Here is a 16,443-nt window from a genome sequence, read left to right as displayed (position 1 = left end):
TTTAGCCTTCACAGGGGAAGTAATACCAGCCAAATTCACATCCAGTCTGAAGCCACTGGACAGTATTTGCAGAGCTGAATCAGAAACCAAAGCAGCCTTTGGTGGATTACCAGAGGGAACTGTGTTTCCTGAGATGGGAGTTTTCTTTCCACCCTAAAGGTAAAATCTTAAGGAAGTTCTTGGTGCAATAAGGGTAGGTCTACCGTGGACACAAAAGGCAACTTGATGGTATTACACAATTTCCCATGCCCAAGGCTTGATATTGCCTTGTCTGCCTAGATTTAATTACATATATATGTTATTAGAGAGTTAGGAAAATTAGTTAGAAGGTCATATAGTTACAAAACCTTTGTGAAAGGGATGGATAGATCCTGGTTTCTCCCACCAGCTTTCAAAGACCCGTATGTGCACCAGGAGAGCAACCAGCTGAGCGACACTGCTGCAAATCTTCCAGAGACCTATAAACCATCTCCTGTTGACAAGGCAACCAGCCTGCTGTCAGTGGCAAAAATTAACAAGTAAAAAGTAGTGTTTTGTCACAGTGCATTCAGCCAGCAGCAGGATAATGCCAGCAAAAGGCCGGCCCTAAGCACGTACCTAGCGATGCATGGGAGCTGCAGGGACACGATGCTGTGCCAGGTGCCTCCCTGTTGGGACACTCTTCAAACACTGTCAGCTGTTTACTGTACCAAAGGTCATAGGGAAAGGACAGCAAGGAAAGTATCAGAGAAAAAACATATGGTAACTGCAAGCCCTGATATACCTTCTTCACTGAATTAAAAGTCTCCTGAAGGTTTTCATACTTGCCCTCTCCGTTCCCCAGAAGCATGAAATGAGAAGTACAAAAGTTTGTGGTGGACACATGTCGCCAGGAAAGACAGCAGGGAGAGATCAGATGCATTGTGAAATGAGGAAAATACACCATATAATGGAGTATAAGGTATTTCTTTGCCTTTTTCTGTAGCACAGTATGTATTTCCCACCTAGGACCAGCCAGAAATTTCACTCCTAACAGACTTCCCGCTATTGTAAAGTTTGAAGTGACTACAGTGCACACACTAGACAGACTCTCCAGAGCACCATTTTATGGGTGTCTGAAGTGATGGGAATTATAGCATGAGTATCAACAACAAACAAAACTGGGATATAAAACTGACTCTTCAGGGTTGCAGCACTGAATCATGCTGACAACACAGACACGAGATGGAGGGTAAAGACAGCATGGCACCATCCCCTAGTGAGCAGTCTTCCAACCAGCTGTTGGCACAGGGACTCAGAGGCTGAGTCCAAGCTCTGTGAGCTCTTGCTGTGGACAGGTTTCTCACTCCCAGAACACCCAGTATACTGCATTTCTGCCACTGGGCTAATTCTTCCCCAGCAAAAGGCATGATGGAACAAGTGCTCCGAATCAAAGGGGAAGAAAATCCTCCCCAGGCTATGAGGCTTAATTCCTTTCAGTTGGCTCAACTTCATTTTTCTAGCTCCTTCAAGAACAGCTCTAGGTCACCTCCAACCTGCTCCCTGCAGACAATGCGGGGGTCTTCAGAGAAACCATAAAAGCTCAGGTCAAACAGGATACAATCTACAGAAACTTGCTCCATCAACCCCAAAGCCACAATATGGCATGTAGCAGTGCTTCAGTGTTAGGAAAAAGGATCTTTTTTTTCCCCTAACAGAGTTTTACCCAGCAATCCTAGAACACCCAGACGTGCAGCCCTTTTTGAGGCACTGGAGGGCTCCTGCTGCTATCACCTGCTGGTTTGCAATCTGAAGTCCCCAAGCCATTGTTTCAGCTCTAGATATAGAGGTCTCATGTTTTTCCCCACTCTAATACAATACCTGTTTGGGCACATGCAGGAGGTCAGGAGCTCCTGAGTAACCCCTGACCTATGTTAGCAGCTACTTGGCCTCAGTATGAAAGGATAACCAAGGACAAAACTGTTCCATTCAAACCTACACTTTCTGCCTTCACTAGGTTAAAATATCCCTTGGTCCAGAGCTGGGACAGGATTGGAGCTGAAGTCTCAGAAGTCCTAGGAGCACCTCTGAGAGGTGTTTAACTCGGTCTTCCAGTTGCTGTCAGGATGACATCCCTCTCCTCCGCTCTTGGCCAGCAAGGAATCAAAGTGAAGGGTAGCTTCTTACCAAAGGAAGATGAACATGCTTACCAGATCAGATAGCAAAAGACAGACCACATTCAACAGTCTTGTCTCCTTTTTGTGCTACCCCAGAATGCTCAGTACAGCTGGTCAAGGTGGGGCTCATCTCACCTACAGTACAGATATGTCCACAAGAGCCCATCATCAAGACCCTCTTTATCATCAATGAGCAGAGACAGGCACAGTCTGATCTGTTTCAGGTATCCACCTGCATTACAATGAGGTGGAAGTGCTCATTTCCTTTGCTGCCTGTCTAGGGGGACTGAGGGGCTGGGATGTTAGATCTGGACAGGGGAATTGCACCCTGACTCCCCATCCTGCACTTTGCTGGTAAGCTTTTCAGAGAGCGATTATCTCACCCTGCACCTAACACAAAAGCACTTCAGTCCCTAAGGCCCCAGGGTAACACTACACTTCAAGCGAGAGATGAGAGGCCCAAGCACTTAAGTGTTTACGATCAAGAAAACTTCACAAAACCTTCCCTGTAATGATGTTCCAAGTGGATCCAAATAATTTTGAGGGATGGCTGAAGAGAAGGCAGAGCTGCAGGTCTCAGCCTGCCTCTGTGTTAGCAGGTGAAGAAAGGAGAACATCCCAGGCACCAAACACTTTGTGCCGTGAGAACCCAGAGAGCCCGCAAGGTTCACTTTGTGCCCATCAAGAGATGCACCATGACAGGCAGGGCAGGATGAACACATGCAGCAGGGCTAGGTCAAGGACATGGGAGAGGACTGCCATTTCTTCTAGTAGAGAGACTTGGCATTTACAGGCCAGCCTTGAGGACTCTCCTCCTTCTCATGATTTCTGATATACAATCCTTTGGAGCAGGCAACACAGGAGCTTGATGCAGACAACTGCAAAATAACAAGTCTAGGGGAAGGAAGTCAAAGCAGACAGTGCACATTAAATGGATCTGTCATGCTGCTGGGCAGGCCAGGGGAGAGATGGAGAAGGTATTCTGAGATCTGTGAAGCTGTCAGCCCTCGTGCTACAGAAAACAACAAAATCAAGCTCAGACAGGGATTGCAGGCAGAATAACTTCCCTGATAACATGATGCATGTGGGATAAGATGCTACAAAGGGCCCTCAAATTAAATGGGGAAAAAAAGCAAGCATGGAAGAGACTGCACATTCACCCATGGTGGGACTGAACTAAAAGGTTCAGAAGAAAATGAGAAGTTTAACTCAGCCTCCCTGAAAGGGTGACTTACTGTTGGCAAAGCATGTTCTTCTACCTCAGCATTCAGTTATCACCAAGCTCACAGGCTCCTACCTCAGATTTTACACATTATCTCTTTGTGTTCTAATCCCAACAGTATTTCCTCCCAATGTCCCAGGAGAGCAAGCCATGCTGAGAAAGTGTGCCTGCTGACTGTCCACCTCCCTTCAGCAGCTGCCAGTCACATCCCAGTTCCACAACACATTTGATTATTTTGATCTGTTCAGGTGGTAGTGTTCTTTTTCTTTTTCTCCACCTCTGGGATTTCTTCTAAAATTGCTCTAAGCTGCAAATTGAATAAACTAATTCCAGCTGCAGAGACTTTGAAACAAAGGAGATGAAAACCTGAACTGACCTGAGAGATGCTGCACTGCCCACCAGCCCAGCCACTGCAGTCAACAGAGTTCAATCAACTTCAGCTGAACCTGAACAAGACCTCACAACCCTGTTGCAATGCAATTGCAGGGCTTGCCAAAAAAAGCATGTACTCAGTAGCCTGCTCTGAGAAAGCCCAGTCCTCTCCTAGGCACTCAGCTTCCCACCTCTTCACAAGGAGCACACTTCAGATAAGCAACTCTATACATGTTTTTTTTAACTGTACATCTTCCACTAAAACTCATGAGGGCTTTCCTCAGCCTTCTCAAGAGCATCCTTGTTTTCTCTTTCCAAAGCAATGGCCTTGTTTTTTCTTTAAAACAGTAGAAATTGCAAGCCAACTTTCACAGCTCAGTTTGCATTAATGAATTGGTGACTACAAAATGCAACTAGTTGCCCTGGGCCTTTACAAATCCCCAGCCAGGGACCTGTCTGTACCTTATGGGCTGTAATCCTCCCCCATTTCATTTCTAAAGCTGGCTAGTACCAGAGGCTCTTCCCTACCACCACCCTCAGAGAATCACCACCAAAACCTTGTGGCCACAGCAAGGACTCAGCAACAACTGCCCTGTTTAGATGATCTGAACAGGCTACACCCCCTTAGAATCAAAGGAGGAAGACAAACCTAAATCCCAGGAATTACATCTCAGCATGGGCAGTCTCATCTCAGCAGCTTCCCTTTGCTCACCTCCTATCCTGAACAGGTTTATCATCCACTCCAGGGATGCGCTGAATTACCCCAGAGGTGAGCATATTTCAGGAACAAATTGAACTGTCACAATACATTCCTTTCTACACTGTTTTTTAAAACATGTGAGCCCTGGCTGCCAGAGATTTGTTTTGGAAAGATTAGATTAGATTAGGTGCCTCGGAAACTGCTTTGTAAAAAAAAGAAAAGGGTTTTTGCTTCTTGAAGAAATCCACCTTTCCCCACCCCCCACCCCAAGAAGTTTTATTTTTTAACCTTAAAAATTTGGTCAATTAACTACACCTTGTTTTTCAGATCTTTCCACAAAAAGTGCCTTGGTGCAGATGACCAATAGGGAGATTGCTCATTTTGCAATCATCTGCCAGCAACACAAATTAAGATCCTAAAGCCCTCTGATTTTTAAAACAATCCAGATCCAGGGGCCTCCAGCATTTCTATTCAACTGACCAAATCTTCTTACTGTTTTGCCAACTCATAACAAGACACTCAGTTTCATCAGGGAATGTCCATCCATTTCTTAGGACACAAGCCCCACTTACAGCCTGGAAGACTGACATGCAAAGGACTGCCATCCCAGCCCTCCACTCACATCACTTCTAAGACCAGACACCTAAAATATTAAAATACCAGTTAAGACAGCCTTGCTTGAAATGATAAAAGGAAATAAACCCCCACCTTCTCAGGGTTCATTGTGATAAGAAAACACTTCTCTCACCAGAGAATCAGCTTAGCAACATGTCAATAGCTGGGTGCTGAATCTTTTGACACTCATCAGTTACCGAAGGAAATGGGAAGCTGACCTTGCAGTCAAAGTGCCAGACTAGGACAACAATTTCTGTTCTCAGCTCTGCACTAAGCTCCTCCTGTAAATGTGAATGTTCATTCCCCAGTTCCCAGCTGTAAAACAGGGGGTTGTAATAATGTCTCTCCTCTCCCTGCCCAGCGCCCCAGCTATAGGCACTGGTAGATACTTGGCAATTTTTTACTTTCTAGCAGATACGAGGGGCAGCCAAGCCTAGGCACTTCATAGATTGGAAAAGGGCAGCTGCTTGAGACATACACCACAGAGGAAGAGGAACAGCAGAGGTATAAACTGATATCTACTGAACACAGACTAATGTGTTCATCACAGAAGGAATGTGAAGCAGAGGACATCTTGTCCAGCCCCTGATAATCAGGTGCAGTAATTGTGGAGATCAGATGACTATAGTCTGCTCGTGAATCAGAGATTTCCAACCTTATCCATCTACCTCCCTGGTCTGCCACAGACCTGGTGAGACCCTGCACATGTTCTCGTAACTATGAGCCACATCAGTACATAGCCATAGTTTCTGTGAAAAATCAGAGGCTGAAGCACTTTTCTATGTTTAGATCTCACTCTCTCACAGCTCTGTTTCCTACCTCCACCATGGTCATTGTAGTAATTTCTTTCCAGTGCATATGTTTTGAGAATCAATACCTTGATATTTGGAAATTATAGGGACCACCAGAATAGCTACAGAGCCATCAGCTGCAACTGAGTACGGCAGAATGGAGGGGATGCAGCTGTACTCTTAGGAGAGAGAGCAGATCTGACTCTCTAACACTTCAGTACAGCCACCACACACCCCAGGAGGACAACGAGGCAGAAAGTGAAGCAGGGATTTGTGTGCACCTCCTCATCCATCAGCAGCTATGCTGACTGCCAGATGGGAGGTGACACCACCAACCAGCGCGGTGATATCCTCCCCCTGCCTAGCCCCAGCACTTATCCTCACCCTGCCTCCCACATCAGTGGAGCAAGAAGCCAGCACATGCTTGTCAAAGCAGGTCAGGGAGCAGACCACTCGCCCAAGGCTGCCTGTGTGGAAAGTGGGACAAGCCCTCCAGAAAAAGCTGACTGGCCTCTTACAATATCATGCAAATCAGGAAAAGGCCGGGAGAAACAAGACTGGGAGAAACCTTGCATGACCAAGGTTATATTGTAAGGTTATCTATTCATCCTCTGCTCACAAGGAGGGTAAGCAAGGGGTGTGCATGCACACACTAGGCAGGAGGTACCTCCTGCTTTCACCAACATTTACTATGTTTGCATTCTACAAAACAGAGTTGTGCTGTTCACGGCAGGAGTCTAGCAGAGTGGGACACAAAAGGAGCCACTGCATCTACAGACAGAAATCCAAGGGGAGAAAATGAAAAAAAAAAAAAATCACAGAATTAGCATACAGACAAGCCAGGATCAGTCCCATACAAGAAACCGTGATTTACTTAACATAATTAACTACTGTTTTATCTATTTATCATACCAACTAAAGCTTGGTTTCTCAAGCCCAGCCTTTTCCTGGAGAATGAATTCCAGCCCCTCACATAACATCAAGCCCCTGACATCCAATGCAAAGCCATCGGCAAGGAAGGAGCATGGCTGCTACGATCACTACAGAAACAGAAGACCTAGTGCCACACACTCTGGCTCCTGAAGTGGCTATCTGGGGTGGGATGGAATCCATCATTTGCAGGCTCCAAATTTATACATTCAAGCTTATTCTCTTCACATGGTTTGAAGCAGGCTGAATAGAGCTGGATGTAAGCCACAGAATTGCTGAAGATAGCACAGAGTGTCAGAGCACTCAATGTGATCCTGGAGCAGGCCAACACGGTGGCTGCCTGTTACCCAAAAAACTGCTGATGAACAGAGCTCAGTTCTCAGCAAGCCTCTAAACAAGATCCCAGCTTGCCTCAGGCACAAGCACTTGCTGGCCAGACTCTTTGGAGATTTTTCACTGGTTTGCCTTTCTCAAGGAATACGGCCCCATGCACTTCCACTACCAGCCAGCCATGCCTCGGTTCAGCCCTGACCAGCAGGAGAGCCAGCACCACTCTGCTAAGCAGCAGCCTCCACAGTGCCCTTTTCCACTGATCTCCTCGCTTCTCTCTCTGCAGAGCCTCAGCCAGGGAGAACAGGGCAGCCTGGAGCAGCCCGCGCTGTGCACACCTGCATCCCTCACTTCACTCCTACTCTCTGGCTTTTTACATCTTGCTCCTCTTCTTCTCCCAGTAAGAACACCACATCCTCTTCATTTCACAGGCCACAGCTTCTCCTTCATGTCTGCTGTTCTCTCAAGGATGCTAAACAAGCAGAAGATGTACAGGCATCTTCCCAGAGATATTGCAGCAATGTCTTTTTTTTGTATTCATCAAGTTAGTGCTCCCACACACACACATTTAAACTCAGCTCCACCAGCTCTTGAATTTAACTTGCATACAAGCAGTCTGATCTATAATGAATTTAGCTATGCAGAAGGAAAAATCCTCTTAAAGTTTGGCCCACAGCACTATACAAGCACCTGGGCTGCCACTGTCTCTGCATTATCAGAGTGCCACACCCAGGGCATCCAACCCCTTCAGCAGATAACCAGCAAATATCCAGCCTATCTGCTATGTCAGTACCCCTCCTAAAGAAAAGTCCAGCAAGATAAGCAACCAGCTTAGCCAAGACCACATGGGGGGGGGGGGGGGTCAGGACTCCCCAGTTCACAATTCTGTGGCTTTAACCACAAAGCCATCTTTCAGCACAGACATCAGCTGTTTCAAGAGCCCACACTGCTGTCAGATGGGCACCACAGGCAGGTCATGCATTGAGACAGTAAGCATAGAAAGACTATTCTTTCTGTAGGCATTCAGGTCACTCAGCACCACACAGAGGAAGCTATAGAACCATACCTCACTGGTGAGAAGTTGATAACAGGGTTTTGGTTTTACCAAGCCGGTCACTAAACAGTGCTGGTCCCACGTTACAGAAAAATAGGTACCAACACACAGAATAATCCAGATCATCCTGAAGTATTTACCTCTGGATATCTGTAATTATAAACCAAACATCATCAGCTTCTCTCTCTCCCGGCAGTAAATAATTAACTGCAAAAGAATATTCCTCTTGGCTCCATCCTCCCCAATCAATTCTGCTTTGCAATGCTCGCTGTGTCAGTGCACCCGAGTGCTCCCCAAAGCCCCTTGGAAGACTGAGGAGAGGTGGAACTGTTCAATTCAATACAGCACAGACTTTTCCTTCAGGGTACAAGGGGGCATTGTGGCATAACTCCCAGTACTTCAAGCAGTCAGCTATGACATGCACAGCTTAGCTCATACACTGCTGCAACATCACTGCAACCGTCAGCAGAGGCGAATCACGCACTCTGAGCACTCCCATCACACTCCTCTGGACTGCCTGAGCTTTATTGCCAAGGCAGAGCAAATTTCCTCCCCTGAAAGACAAGGTTTTCTATTCCTTTCATTGTTTTTTGAATTATCCTCCCCATCCCTAGATTTCATCTGGGGTAAAAAAAAAAAAAGCAAACCACAAAACAAACCAAGTCTTCTTTATAACAGAAACTTCATTTCTTAAGAGACTTTCATTTTTGAATACTAGATCAAAGCTGAATATTGTGACTGCTCCATCATGCACTATAACCTGCACAATGACCTGTTCACCTCTCACCACCTACCCTCATCAACCTGCATTTCATACAGACACTGGAAGTAATAGATAAACCAGAAATCGTCCAGAGCACTCATTCCTTTTGCCCTACTGAAAGACACCTCCTGGCTGTAAACTCGGTGGGGAGGAAAGATGATGCCAGGAGGAAAGCAAAACTGCCTGGCAGGAAGGCTGGGTTTGGTCAGACAGCAGATGGAAGCAGGTTACATACAGATACACAACCAGGGAACAACACAAGGGCTGCCATTTGATCCTGGTTGCTTTCTTAAGATATAAAGTCAAATCCACTTTTGAAAGAGGCATAAGGAGAAGGCAAGCAAAAATGAGAGCTGGGGAAAACCTCCAGAACTGCAGGAACACCCTTCCTGCAACAGCCAGAAAACACAGGGAGAGGCAGAGAAGCATTACCACCAAGCAAACATCTTCATATTCACACACGGTCTGAGTTCAGTTTTACATTTTTATGCATTTAAACACATACCAGATTTAGTTCAGCTGACTATGAAGTGCTCAAAAAAACTCCACCAGGAAAGCAGAGAAAAAACAGAAAAAAGGCTAATTGAGACTCAGAAAGCATAGAAAGACAGGTTCAAGAAAGAGACATAAGAAAGAATGGAATGGAAAACCATGACACAAAAGAGATAAATGAAACAGATACCAGGGACAGTTCAGGAAAAGATCAACCATGCAAAAATGGAATGAAAACTGGAAAGGAAAGATAACAGAATGAGGAACATGCCATAACAGATCAGTTGAACAGCAGCTGGCAGATAGATAATTTATTTAATCTCATCTGTATTTGTCAAATAATTTGTTTGATTAACGATATTTTGTGGTCTTCAGGCAGGTATAAAGCTGATCAAATATCATGTCATAAATATATTATTAGATTAAAACAAGTAAAAATCAAATACATTCAACATTTTTATCTGCTGCTTAATAAGCTCTGGTTCTAAGTTTACAGTTCAAAAATGTTAAAATAGAAAGTTGGGGATAAGTTATAATTAAAGATTACTTGAAGCACAACCATTTTGCTTTTCCTAGACTGACAAAAATACAGTATACTGTATAACTCATCTTGAAAGACAGGAGAGAATCACCACCCTCCCACAAGGAATCCCTCTGTATAGGCAGTACTTTTTGTCTTGATTTTATTTGTTGAATGTTTCCCCAATATTCAACTTTGCTACTCCATAAAGGTTTTTCACCCCAAAAAAACCTGGTGAGCGCCAAGGGCAGCCTAATAGAAAGGTAAATTTGGGGTGCACTGGTTGCAGGAGGGAAGGCAGTGGGAGCCATATCCAGCCTGGAAGCAAATGCTTATGTTTGAGCTGAGCTTTGCTCCTCTTAAAGGGAAGTCAGGTGAAAGATGGACAAAGATACCTCAGGATCTCTACTCTCACAGGGAAAAGTCTCCCACATTATCAGCAGCCTTCTCCAAACCTCCCTGGGAGAACCAGGAAAATAAAAAGGTCACTTGGCAATTTTTCAGCCTGTTTTTATCCCCCTCCCCCAAGACAACAGTAAGGTCCCCTTGAGAATCGTCAGACCATGGGGTGGAAGCCATCAAAGGCAGAGCATCTCCACAGGCGTGGTGGCAGAGCTGCCAGGGAGCCCTGGGAAGCAGAAGCAGGCTCAGTAAGGAAACCATGGCCATGGCTTTCTAGGCCAACATCAGAGGAACACGAGGCTACTCCCACTGCTGTTCTACCTTCACCACTGGCAGCAGGCAAGAATCAAACTCACCACAGGAGAGAGCCACAACAAGGGCAACACCCTGGGGCCAGAAAAGTGTCCCTCAGGTCATAAGTCCTGTTTAAATATCTCAGCAATATCCCAAACTGAGATAATCATTGCTAATTACAAGATCATTTTTATGTAAACATGAAGGGTATTACCACGCATACTTCATCACTTTTTAATTAAAAGAAGTAAGAAGTTAGCTGAGATAAAAAAAAGACATGCTGACAGCTCCCACCCAAAAGCAGACTCTTCTGCAGTGATAACACCCATCAGCTTCCAGACCCACCGAGAAGACTGAACAGGGAAATCAATCAGCATCAGCCTCCCCAGTGCTGAAACGAAGCAGTTGGCACATTATTAATCACACAGAAAAAACGTTTTACAAGGAGAAGGAAACAACCAGACACACAGAGGGGTGATACACATAGCTTCAGACATGGCTGTCTTAAAAACACTTGGGAAAATCACACAAATCACCAGCTGTAGAATTAAAATACTTCACAACTGTGAAGGATAAACACATCAGCAATTCTGACTACAGCAACTCTTTAGCTGAGCCCACACCAAACCTCATGTGCTTTCCTCCATTCAAAACCAGTTCCCGCTCCAAGCTGCACATCCTACCCATGCCAACCAGACTGAAGTACATCGTGACACAGCCTCAACAGGAGTTCATACCCTTTCTGCATTTCAAAGACCCACCCAGGAGCAACTTGTGTATCACAGGCTACAAGCGATATGACCATCCAACTCAGGACACTGAAATAGTCAATGGCTTGACTTGCCATGCAATGGCTTAACAAGCCATTCCTGCTGCACAGTCCTGTTTCCAGCTGTCCTAAGCATTTCTCCAGTAGCTCCAGAGTTCGCCAGTCCACTCTGACTTCTCATCATCTCTTTTGTCTCCAGGCTCGCTCCACTACTTGAGGCAATTCAAAACACATTCCCAGTCAGGAGCTGTATGGGCCAAGCGAGCCATCAGATGCACCTTCACTTGGGGTGAAGACGCTGCAGCCCCGGACGGCGCGACCCCCTGTGCAGGGCAGCAGGGCGCAGGAAGGCTCGGCACGCTGCAGAGCCCCGGCGGCCAGCGTCCCTCGGAGGGAGGGAGGGACAAGAGGGAGGTGTCACCAGCTCCGCAGAGCCGCATGCTCGCAGAACGGGGGACCTCGCTCACTCGCTGACAGCTGCACACAAATACCTGCGCCTCCGCCACCTGCCTGCCCTCTCCGCGCCCCGCTCCGGGCCTGGCGGCGCCTGGCAGCGCCATGGAGCTGGTCTCCCCTGGGGGTGTCAGAGCCCAGTAGGTACCCGCTTTGGCCAAGGGTGGGAGTCTGCTGCTCCCCCTTTGAAACGTCACCGGACAGCGAGGGGATGCAAGAGAATGAGGGAAGACGGGTGCAGTGGGCTGCAAACTGGGGGCGCGAAGAAGAAGAGGTGAACACGGCTGCAGCTAAGGGACACGGAGGGGCGCGGGACGGCAAGGGAGGGAAGGAAAAAGGGCTGCAGCTTGGAAGGAGGACAGGAGAGCACAGAATCGGCAGAAGGAGGGCAGGGGATGGAGGGCAGAGAGCATGGAGGGCAAAGGGGGTACAGAGGCTGCGGCTCGGTGGTACCCCGCCACCCTCCCACGCCGGCGGCCTGCCGGGGCTCGGGTCGGCAGGCAGCGCCCAGGCAGCATAGTCATGGCGCGGCCAGGCGAGCAGGTGGGTGGCCGCCACCGCCCCCAACACCCGGGGCCCCGCCGCCGCCCACCGGGCCGAGGGTCCGTCCCTTTTCCCCGCCGCCCCGGGCACGGCGGGCACAGCCGCAGCACAGTGGGGGCACGAACTTGGCGGCGGGGGGAACAGCCCCGCTAACAGGTGGCGGCGGCGCTGCCGACCCGTCCCCGCCGAGCCGGTGGGCGCTTCCCCTGCGCGACGGCGCGTCCCACCCACCCCGACCCAGCGCCAGCCCGCTCCCGGCGGTCACTCACCGGCTCGCCCACCCCGCCGGCCGCGATGCGCGTCCTGGAGAGCGGAGCGCGGAAGTTTAAAGCCGGATAGCAGTATTCGCTTTTGCCCTTCCAATGCAGGAAAAAACCAAACTAGACGAGGCGCCCCCCCAGGCGGGCGAAACCCCGCTCCGCTCCTCCCCGCCGGGGGCTTCAGCCGCGCGTCGGCCCGGCGGCGAGGGGAAGTTTCCACCGCGGTGGTGGAGGCGCCCCCGGCGTGCCGCGCCCGCCCCGCATTGGCACGGGGCGCCGGGGCGCTGTGCCGCCGCCGCGCCCGGACAATGTGCGTGCGGGGAGAGCGGGAGCGGAGCGGGAGCGCGCCCCGCCGGCGGCCGCGGCACACGCCCAGCCCGCGCCCCGCCCGCCCGCCGCTCGGCGCCCGCCCGCCGCCCCTGATTGGCGGCCCCCGCCGCCTCCGCCCTCCGGGTGGGCCGCGCCGCCCGTCAATCTCCGCCGCCGCCCGCCCGCCGCGGCCCGGCCGCGGGGCGGTCCCTGGGGCGGCGGCGGCTGAGGGGGGGCCGGGCGCTGCCTCGCCCCGGCGGGTGACCCCTGCTGCCTCCGCTCCCTGCGCCCCGGCAGCCGCCGCGACCGCGTCCTTCCCCCTCCGGGACCCGTGTGCGCTTCCCGCGCCGCGGCGGCCCCGCCGCAGGAGCGCCCCGCAGCCCAGGGGAGGGGAAGGCCTGGCGGCCGCTGCTCCCGCAGCCCGCCCTTCCCCGCGGGACTGCCCGGGGCTGCGCTGCCTTTGTCGGCGCCCCACGGAGCCCTTCTGGGGAGGAGGACCGGAGACCCCTGAAAATGTAGCGCTGATGGCCAGTCACGGTCCTGCGCTAAACTCGGCTCACAGGGTGCGTTTATCTGGCCCCTGGAAATGGCTAGGAAAATAGATTACTCCAAATTATTCAAGTGCAATTAAGGCCACAAAGGAAAAGACACCTGAATTGACTCTGTATGAGGCAGATGGCGTTCAGTTAGGCTTAGCAGCAGAGATATGCACTGTCTGGGCAGAATTACTGCAATTTCAGATGAGGGTCCAAGCGTGTCGAAAGGCTCTCGTCTGATCCTATTTGGGTGCCGCAAGGACCACCGCTGAAGTAGAGCTAGTAAATACTGATGGACTCAAGCTTCATGTCCTGAAATCGGGTCTGTCAATCAGTGCTTCCCATTCTGCCACACTACACCAGACATTTTCTACTCTGGGCACTGTGATTCCCCTATTACTATTTGGAAACTGGATAGTGGATTGCATAGTCGCTGTATTTTCCAGCAGCTTGCAGAAGTAATCAAGCTTTGATGCAGAATATGATGCCAAATAAAGTAGGCACTCCTGGTACTGGAGAAGCACTGTTCTCTCTGACATATGTTTCAAGTACACTTTCAGAATTTATTTCTTCCATTACAAAAGCATCTAGTAATCTGAAAATCGATCTAAAAGCCATTGTTCTAGATACTGTGTTTGACACATAATAAAAAGAAAGCTCTTGCCCTGCAGAGCTTCGTATCAAGAGCAGATGAAACACATTCTAAAGATATCCATTGAGAGAGTTGTGCAGGTTTTCTCAGGTCTCACAAACATGTTGCACCAGCACAAACAAACCTGCCAGAGCACTTTTCCAAAAACCAGCACGCCAACAGACAGGTCCGAACAAAAAGGCTGAAGCTTTAACCTACCTTGAAACTCTTCCCTTGCTTCTAACAAGCCCTCCTGACTCTGAACGACCTCTTAGCTCTCCGCGGAAGCGAGGGCCGCAGATCACGGAAAGCCAGCATCTCTCCCCGGCGAGCCGAGGGCAGAGCGGCAGCGCACACAAAGGTGATGGGTCCTCCGCAGGCAGCCACACGCACGCACCGCGCACCGCCTCTCCGGGCTACCTGTCTCGTCTTGTTTTAGCCCTTTCCAACGAGCAGGCAGGGTACTGGAGCATGCAGAAATCTTGCTTTTTGAAGCACCCTGAAAACAGGATTGTATTTTTTGGTACCTTGGTGGCCCTGAAGAACTTGTCAGGAAGCAAGCACCAAATAGGTAGTAAAATAGGCACAGCTATGGGGGAACCTCAGTTTCATGCTTCTTGGGCTTCTCAGTGACCTACAAGAACCAAGAAACACCAGAAGAGGAGACTGAAACTGCCTCTCTCTTGCTCATTCTTCAGTGCCAGATCACATCAGGCTGTAAGATACCTGAGGACTATTTGTTTGCAGACTGCTGGAAGACAGAGACGGAATCACCTATTGGTGAGTCATAACCACACAATTGCAGAGGGGTGATGGCACAGACTTGCAAAGACACACAGAGTGATAATAGCTTGAAAGTATTGTCTTTCCCCTTCTGTTTTTTTGATAAAAAAGCAAAATACTGGGACTAGATCCTCAGCTGTGGCAAAGCAAAGTAACTCCATTGCTTTTGTCAGAGCACAGATTAACACTTTCTGAGGTCATAGCCCATTCTATTTGTAAAAAATTGTTCTTCCTGAGCAGATTATTCCTTCCTCTCTCTAAATTTGAGTTTAATTATTGGAAAATGCCTGGCTTGCAGTGCTCTAACTGTTGTGAGCCTTGCTTGACAGGAAAGGAAGGCTAACCAAGTACTGGGTCCACTGGCATGCAGGGTAATGAAAAGGAGAGTGTCTTAGATCCTTACTGCCACAGTAAAACTCCAAAAACAAAATGTGCCGTGGAGTTGAAATACCTTCAATTCCCATAACTTTAATTTTTCATGATTGTTTTCACCAAACTGTATGTAGCTTGCAATTGGAAGGCCATAACTCATCGACATGTCATGGCTTTTTGTACCAACACTCTAAATTCAGTCTGTAAAGGTACGTTACTGATTTTTGTAGGTGCTGTGACCCAAAATTAACTCCTTGATATTTTCACTCCCTCTTTAACTTCTGTAAGAGGGGAATTGGAGACAAGACATAAACTTAACTGTCCACTGTGTGACATACGGACACGCCAAGAGCTTAGTGAGCAACTGAACTTCCTCATCAGCTACAGAGCAAGGATGCATTTTTAAAATTAGCATATTTTTGGACTGATTTTTACTAGAAACCTTAGTTGATTTATTCTTTCATTTTCCCTAGTAAAAAACTCAAAAGAACATGAAAAAGTCTTCTTGTGATCATCAAAATAATCAGCAAAGTAGGTAACAGTAATTTTTTAGCTTCACAAGGACACATACTTAAATACGTCCAGATATCCACCATATAATTACCATATAATTTTGATATACTAGATGGTTTATTAGTTCTCAGCAGACACAGAGAGTAGATTAGCGGTGTCAGTTGCTATTGTTGTTCTGGGTCTCCTATTGTCACCATATCTACAAGTTCACCAGACTTTTGATCATGCAGATTGCTTTCTGGTTCTTTCCATGGCTTTTGAGCTCACCCTAGTCTGTTTTCCTGGATGTAAACTTTTTCTGTGTAACTGAAACTTTATTGGAAAGTGTTTGCAAGGAAAGCTTTGTCACTGTGCTCCCTGTAACAATGTTTCTGAGAGCATACTGAGAAAAGCAGAGATGTCTGTGAGTTTTGCTTCCCTGTTGCACCATATTCTTCATGATTCTTTAATTTAATCCTCATGAAGATACACTAGACTCAAGAAACCTGCAAGTCCTTTTCTCATACTGAGATGTTTTCTTGCTTATCTCTCCCTGAGCATAGAGGATGACTAGTGTCATGGCAGAAAGCAAACTGATAAGCAATTGACTTTTTAAAATTTCTATCTTTCTAGGGAATGCAAATTGTTTCCTTGTAGTATCTGACAGAGTAACAC

General features: G+C 48.2%; 1 protein-coding gene across 2 annotated transcripts in view; it reads right to left on the bottom strand.

Moving 5' to 3' along the window:
* The window catches only part of HRAS (HRas proto-oncogene, GTPase), a 39,849-nt gene extending 26,812 nt beyond the window's left edge, over positions 1 to 13,037 (bottom strand). Inside the window, exon 1 of one of the 2 annotated variants that reach the window (XM_030273075.4) lies at positions 12,655 to 13,037. The gene's annotated coding sequence lies outside the window, so the exon portion shown is untranslated. 2 annotated transcript variants of the gene reach the window in all.
* Between the last annotated feature and the right edge of the window lie 3,406 nt (positions 13,038 to 16,443).

The sequence above is a fragment of the Taeniopygia guttata genome, chromosome 5 (assembly GCF_048771995.1).
Source record: "Taeniopygia guttata chromosome 5, bTaeGut7.mat, whole genome shotgun sequence".
Taxonomy (NCBI): Eukaryota; Metazoa; Chordata; class Aves; order Passeriformes; family Estrildidae; genus Taeniopygia; species Taeniopygia guttata.
The sequence above is the reverse complement of the archived record's forward strand: the minus strand, read 5'-3'. Positions and strand labels throughout refer to the sequence as shown.